This window comes from Choloepus didactylus, chromosome 9 (genome assembly GCF_015220235.1).
Source record: "Choloepus didactylus isolate mChoDid1 chromosome 9, mChoDid1.pri, whole genome shotgun sequence".
Taxonomy (NCBI): domain Eukaryota; kingdom Metazoa; phylum Chordata; class Mammalia; order Pilosa; family Megalonychidae; genus Choloepus; species Choloepus didactylus.
The window spans coordinates 19820805-19827747 of record NC_051315.1 but is presented as its reverse complement, the minus strand read 5'-3'; the positions used below and the strand labels follow the sequence as shown (position 1 = coordinate 19827747).

The window sequence follows — 6943 nt, the reverse complement described above, 5'->3', positions numbered from 1 at the left end:
AGATATACCAAAATACACCAAACTCGAATGGTGTTGTAATATTAATGATAGATAAGATAACTCTCAAGGTAAAAAGCAACAAAAGGGGCAAAATGGATTTTTCTTTAGTTAAAAGGTATAATTGACCAACAGAATAAGTTATGAACTTTAAGATACTTAACATAATAGCATCAAAATATATATGTTAAAAACAGATCAAAATACAAAGAAAAATAGACAAATATCCAATATAGTGTCTTTAGTCCACCTTTCTCATAAATTCATAGGTCTAATTGTAAACAAAAAGTGTAAAATTCATAAGTATAATTGTAAAAGAAAAGTAAATACAGAGGATTTGAGCAACACAACAATGAGTATATATCTGTTTACAGACATGAGGCTTTGTGCTAAAATCAGGACTTGTTTAATCTGGAATTATTAGAAAAGTTCTCTTTAAAGTAAAAAATAAAATTTGGAGGCAAATTATCACTGCTATAATATGATATTGCACAAGAGACCCTAAACTGTGCCATAAAACAAGACAAAGAAATCAGAAAAGTCCATATTAAAAAAAAAAATGAACTATCCATTATTTAAAGATAGTTGATGAACTATCAAGGAAATCCAAGCTAATCTATTAAAAACTGGTGATGAGTTCACCAAGTTAGTTGAATATAAGGGCAGTATATAGAAAGCAATTGCTTTCTTATAAACCAGCTATTACTATTATAATTACAAAATGAAAAAAAAAAATGCTACCACTGACAACAGTAACAATAGCAACAACAAAAATGTATTGAAATATACTTAAGTGGAAATATGCAAACCTTTAAGGAGGAAATCATGAAACTTTACTCATGGATTAAAAAAAGTGTGTGGGGGGGTCTAAATAAATGGAGGCACACATTTGTTCCTAAAGGAAACATTAAAATAAAATACTTAAAAGATGTCAACTATTCTCAAATTATCCTACACATTCATTGCAGCCTCAATTAGAATCTTAATAGGGTAGTTTTATGCTTTTCTTCTAATTCTCATGTGTTGTTTGGATCTCCCAAAACTAGAATATGTATTGAGTAGTGGATAAGGGCCTGTTTTGGTTTGCTAGAGCTGCCATTATGCAAAATACCAGAAATGGATTGGCTTTTATAAAGGGGGTTTATTTGGTTACAAATTTAGTGTTCTAAGGCCATAAAAGTGTCTAAACAAAGGCAAAAACAAGAGGATACCTTTACTGAAGAATGGCCGATGGTGTCCGGAACACCTCTGTCAGCTGGAAAGGCATGTGGCTGGTGTCTGCTGGTCTTTTGCTCCCAGGTTGCATTTCAAAATGACTTTCTCCAAAATGTCTCTGGGTCTCTCTTAGCTTCTCTGGGGCAAACTCTGGGCTTCATCTCTTAGCTTAGCATCTTCAAACATCCTTCTATCTGCATCTCCAACCATCTCTAAGCATCAGCAAGCATCTCAGTAGGCTCCTAGCATCTCTATTGGTGCCCAAGCATATCTTAAAGGACTCCAGTGATCTAATTAAGACCCACCCTGAATGGGTGGGTCCACACCTCCATGGAAATAGCTAATCAAAATGTTTTACCTACAGTTGGTGAGTCACATCTCCATGGAAACAACCTAATCCAAATATTCAAGATTGGATTAAAACATGGCTTTGGGGGGACATAATATATCCAAACTGGCACAGGGCCCAACTTTGGTCCAGACTACCTGGGCTTGAGCTTAGCTCTGGCACTTTCTACTTTTGTGGTCTTGTTTAATCTCTCAGCCTCAGTTTCCTTAACTGTAAATAAAAGAGACAATAATGGTACCTACTTCATAGGATTTTTGTAATTCATTTTAAATGAATTAATATGGGAAAAATGCTCAGCAAGTGTCTGGTCATAAATGTCAGCTGTTACAATCCTGTCACAAAAAATAATACAAATAATAAATTAAACAAAATAAATCATCTCAATCCCAAAGTAAAATACCAAATTGAATCTAACAGATTCTACCAGTAAGAAATGTTTACTTATCCAAAATGTTAACAAAATGTGTTTCAGAATCTGGCTCTGTTTCCATTGGCACTTCTCTTAGGTAAGATAAGACTTACTTTTCAGTAACTTTTTAATTTTTTATGGTCAGGTCTAAGTGACTTTGGAACCAAGGGTATAGGAATGTAGTGGTTGGGGATATATATTTATTCACAAGGCACAAAGTGTCTCTGTATTCATGTCATCAGCAGGATGAGGTGGTTACACATGTTCATTCTGGCTCAGATTGCAATCTCATAGATGCTCTAGAGCTATGGTGAACATATAGCCTTTACTGGAAGTTCCTTCCTTCCTCCCTTCCTTCCTCCCCCACCCCTCTCTCTCCCTTCTTTCCCTCTTTTCTCTGGGTACAATGTACTTTATTGATGGCACATGACAAGGTACCATCCGAGCCTCTACTCTTTTTCAGGGGGTCTAGGATGGAAGCAGTAGAGAAAGGGTGATTCTCAGTGTTGGGGGATAGAGCTGGAGCTAGGACTTCCCAGGAGCCGACTGCCTATCTCTTCCTCTCATGCTGTGGCTGGTGGTCTAGAGGGCTCTTATACCTTAGAGGCCATGTGGACCATAAAGTCCACCACTCTGTTGCTGTAGCCTAATTCGTTGTCATACCAGGAAATAGGCTTGATGAAATGGTCACTGAGGGCAATGCCAGCCCCAGAATCAAGGGAGGAAGAGTGGGTGTCACTATTAAAATCACAGGAGACAACCTAGTCCTCAGTGTAATCCAGTATGCTCTTTAAGGGACTCTCTGACACCAGCTTCACCACCTTGTGATGTCATCGTATTTGGCTGCTTTCTCCACACAGCAGGTCAGATCCACGATGGACATATTGGGAATGCGGACATGGAAGGCCATGCCAGTGAGCTTCCCATTCAGCTCTGGGATGATGTTGTCCACCGCCTTTGCAGCACTGGTAAATGCAGGGATGTCCCATGGCTGTCAGGCCACATTTTCCTGGAGGGGTCATCCCCAGTCTTCTAGGGGGAAGTGATGGGATGGACGGTGGTCATGAGTCCTTCCATGGTGCCAAAATTGTCATGGATGACCTTGGCCAGGAGACCAGGCAGTTGGTGCAGAAATACACCGCTGACAATCTTGCAGGAATTGTCATACTTCTCATGGTTCACACCCATCACAAACATGGGGGCATCTGTTGAAAGGGCAGAGATGATGATTCTTTTGGCACCATCCCTCAAGTGAGCCCCACCCTTCTCCAGGGTTGCGAAGACACCAGTGGTCTCTACAACATATTCAGCACCAGCATCATCCCATTTGATGCTGGCAGGATCTCACTCCTGTAAGGTGGTCATGGGATTCCCATTAATGACAAGCTTCCTTTTCTTAGCCTTGATGGTGCTTTTGGACTTGCCATGGGTGGAATCATACTGGAACAGGTAGACCACATACTGTGGTCAATGAAGGGGTCATTGATGGCAACAACTTGCACTGTGCCAGAGTTCACAGTAGCCCTAGTGACCACATGCCCAATATGGCCAAATCCATTTATTCTGACCTTCACCATCATGTCTAAGGGACGCATGATAAGATGAGGCTGTCTGTTGAGCAGGAAGGAGCAAAGAGCCCTTTATTTCTTTATGCTGCTTCAAATCACTGTCTAGTGTCCTTCACTTTAGCATTGCTTGTAGGGAGGTCTATTGGTAATGAACTCCCACAGCTTTTGCTTATCTGGGAATGTCTTAATCTCTCCCTCATTTTTGAAAGAAAGTTTTGCCAGATATAAAATTCTTGGTTGACAGTTGTTTTCTTTCAGTACTTTAAGCATCTCAGCCCACTGCCTTCATGTTTCCATGAATACTGAGAAAGAGTCACTCAGTCTAATTGGGACTCCCTTGTACATAACATGTTGCTTTTCTCTTGCAGCTTTCAGAATTCTCTCCTTGTGATGGGGTGAATTTTCCTTCAGGTTTATCCTGTTTGGTGTTCTTCTGGGCTTCTTGGATGTGCATATTCATGTCTTTTGCTAACTTTAGGAAGTTTTCTGTCATTATTTCTTTGATTATTCCTTCTGCCCCTTTCTCTTTTCCTCTCCTCCAGGGACTCCCATAATATGTGTGTTGGTTTGCTTGATGGTATCCCAAAGTCTCTTAGGCTATTTCCACTTTTCATAATTCTTTTTTCTTTCTGCTCCCTAGCCTGACTCATTTTAATCATCTCGGCTTCAAGTTCACTGATTCCTTCTTCTGCCAGCTCCAATCTGCTATTGAAACTCTCCTGAGAATTTTTCATTTCAGTTACTGTGTTCTTCAATTCCAATAATTGTTTGGTTTCTTTTTAAAATTTCTGTCTCTTCATTGAGATTATCATATTGTTCATTCATTGTTTTCCTGATGTCCATTAGTTCTTTTTCTGTATATTTTTTCATCTCCTTGATCATGTTGAAGAGCATTTTTTAAAGTCTTTATCTGTTATGTCCACAGTCTGGTCTTCTTTGTTGGTATTTTCTGGGTTTTTATCCTCTTCCTTTGGATAGCCATTGTTTCCTGTTTCTTTGTCTTGCAATCTTTTGATGCACACTGTACATTTTAATATTTTAAAATGTTAACTCTTGGTTTTAGTCCCTGAGGTGTCTGTTTTCTCTGAGTTTGTAAACCATCTTGTGACATGACAGAGATCTTTTTGATCCTCCTAGTAGGAAGGTCTGCCCAAGGTGAATGCAAAGTGCAGCGTCCTCCCTGTGTTTTCTAGGCCCATGTCTTGTCCTGGGTTTGTGCTTGCTAGTGGCTTAGGGGTTCCCCTGTTTACAGGAGTTTGAATGCCCCCTCTATTTTCTCTCCCAGAGTTCCACTGCGGGACTTAAAGCAGGTAAGCTTTTGACCTTGTTGTTTGCCTCAATTGTTTCTTACGTTTGCTTTCCAATTGTATTTCAAGCTGCTTTTGCCTGGAGGGCAAATTCTGGGAGGGGAAGACATGCAGGAGAGGAGCTGTCTTTCCCAGCTGGAACAAGTCCAGGGACCCAAAAAAGGGAGCCCCAGCTGGCTTCAAACTGCCCTGGAGGGGATATGAGGAGAGGCCAGGAACTGTACCAGGAGCTTCTTACCTGACTACCCAAAGGTGGGCTTTTTGAGCTGCGCAGCAAACGCAGCTCTTCAACTGTCCTCTGCATCTCTGAGGAAGCATCCTGCCTTTAAACATCCCCCACAGTCTTTGCCTGGGGTGGGTTGGGATGATGTCTGCCCTCAGGGATCCAAAGCTGTTAATCAACAGCAGCGATCAGCCATTGGCCCATACCCACCCTGGATCTTGGGGAAGTGAATTTTTATGTCTCTTTCTAATACCAGCAAGCCATGCCAGGGGCCAGATCCCATCCTGCCTGCCTCAAGAGCAGGGGATGGGTGCCAATAATCACTGTGGGAGAGGGCAATTTATTGTTATGCACTGTAATTCACAAGCTTCTTCCTCCTGCTCTTCCTTAGCTGCTATACACTGTTCTATAGTTGATTTAGACAGTTCCTGCCTGTTCTGGTGGAGGGACTGATTCTTGAAGCTTCTGATTTTGCCATTTTCCCACAGTCCAATCCTTACTTAGCTTTTAAATGACACTTTGTCAGAGATTTCCCTTTTTCCCCTCTCCCCCATCTCTCATAGGCACCTGCTTTCTTCTTTCTCTTGCTCTTAACACACCCCCCCCACCAACTGTAAAGTCTGTGAAAGCGGAGACTATCTGTTTTTTGCCCATTGAATATCCCACCATACAGTAGGTGAGGAATAATTATCCTTGAAATTAATGAATGAAAAGCCCACATTCCATCCCTAGGCCTGCCTAACAGCAGACAACGTGATCTTCTGGAGTGACTAAGACACCCTTTCTTAGGAAAAAATTTTTATTTCAGCCTCATATAAACAAATCCAGGATAGCTTATCAGGATAAACTTGGTGGAGAGGAAAGTTATTATGAACCTCCTAGGTTCCTAAAGTGGCATGCCAGACCTGGAAACTTGATAGAAACGCAAATTCTCATGCCCCACTCCAGACCAACTAATCAGAAAACTTTGGAATGCAGCCCAGCAATCTGTGTTTTAAGGAGCTCTTCAGGCAATTCTGATGCACACAGTTTGAGAACTGCTGGTCCAAGCGTTCCAGTTTTTCACTTTTATTTTAAAATTTCTTGGTCCTTAATCTCTACTATTATCCTGCAAGTAGAATCTTATTACTCCATATGGGATTCTTTCTCATCGTCCATTCATAAAGGTCTATTTGTGTAGACAACATTACATAGAATATATTCCCGGGAGAATTGCCTTCCTTGCAGGCACAAGCCATTTTGCCCTCTGGGGGGCCTACAATCTAAAGTCCTGTAACAATGTACACGTGTAACTGAATTTAAAAAAGCTCTGAACAAAGGCAAAGCAAGCCTTTGTTGCTCAGTTTTTCTGACTGCTTTTCCTCTATCTAACATCCCTTCTTTTCACACAGGAATGCAGCCACTCAAGTTTTAAGAACGGCTGCATGCCAGTGACAACGTTTTCAATTAGGCAATTTTCTCCGGGGCACTGGCGAAGATATTCGGGATTGCGGGATGCGACTCCACACCTTCAACTAGCATGGAAGTAACTGAAACTAAATCGAAGGGTGGATCCGAAAAGCTTCTTCCAGGTTCAGAAGGAGAACTGGAAGCTCAGGCGGACTTCCTGTACCCTCCTGGAAAACCCGAAGTGGAGCCCGCTAACTTTCGGACTGGAGCAGCTGCCGGTGGGCGGCGGGCTACCGCGCATGCTCTGTCGCCCCGCCCGCTCCGAGCAGGAAGGGGGAGCCCTTGCGGCCTGGTCCTGGCCTGGCCGGGGCGTCGGCACCGGCGGCCATCTTGGCTTCCCAGGGAAAGGCGGTGCGAGGGGTAGAAGTTGTAGGGTGGGGGCAGGAGTGAGGGGGAGGGAAAAGAAAGGGGGAGGAGGCCGCGGCG

General features: G+C 42.3%; 1 pseudogene; it reads right to left on the bottom strand.

Moving 5' to 3' along the window:
- Positions 1 to 2439: 2439 nt before the first annotated feature.
- On the bottom strand, positions 2440 to 3547 carry LOC119543646 (annotated as a pseudogene).
- Between the last annotated feature and the right edge of the window lie 3396 nt (positions 3548 to 6943).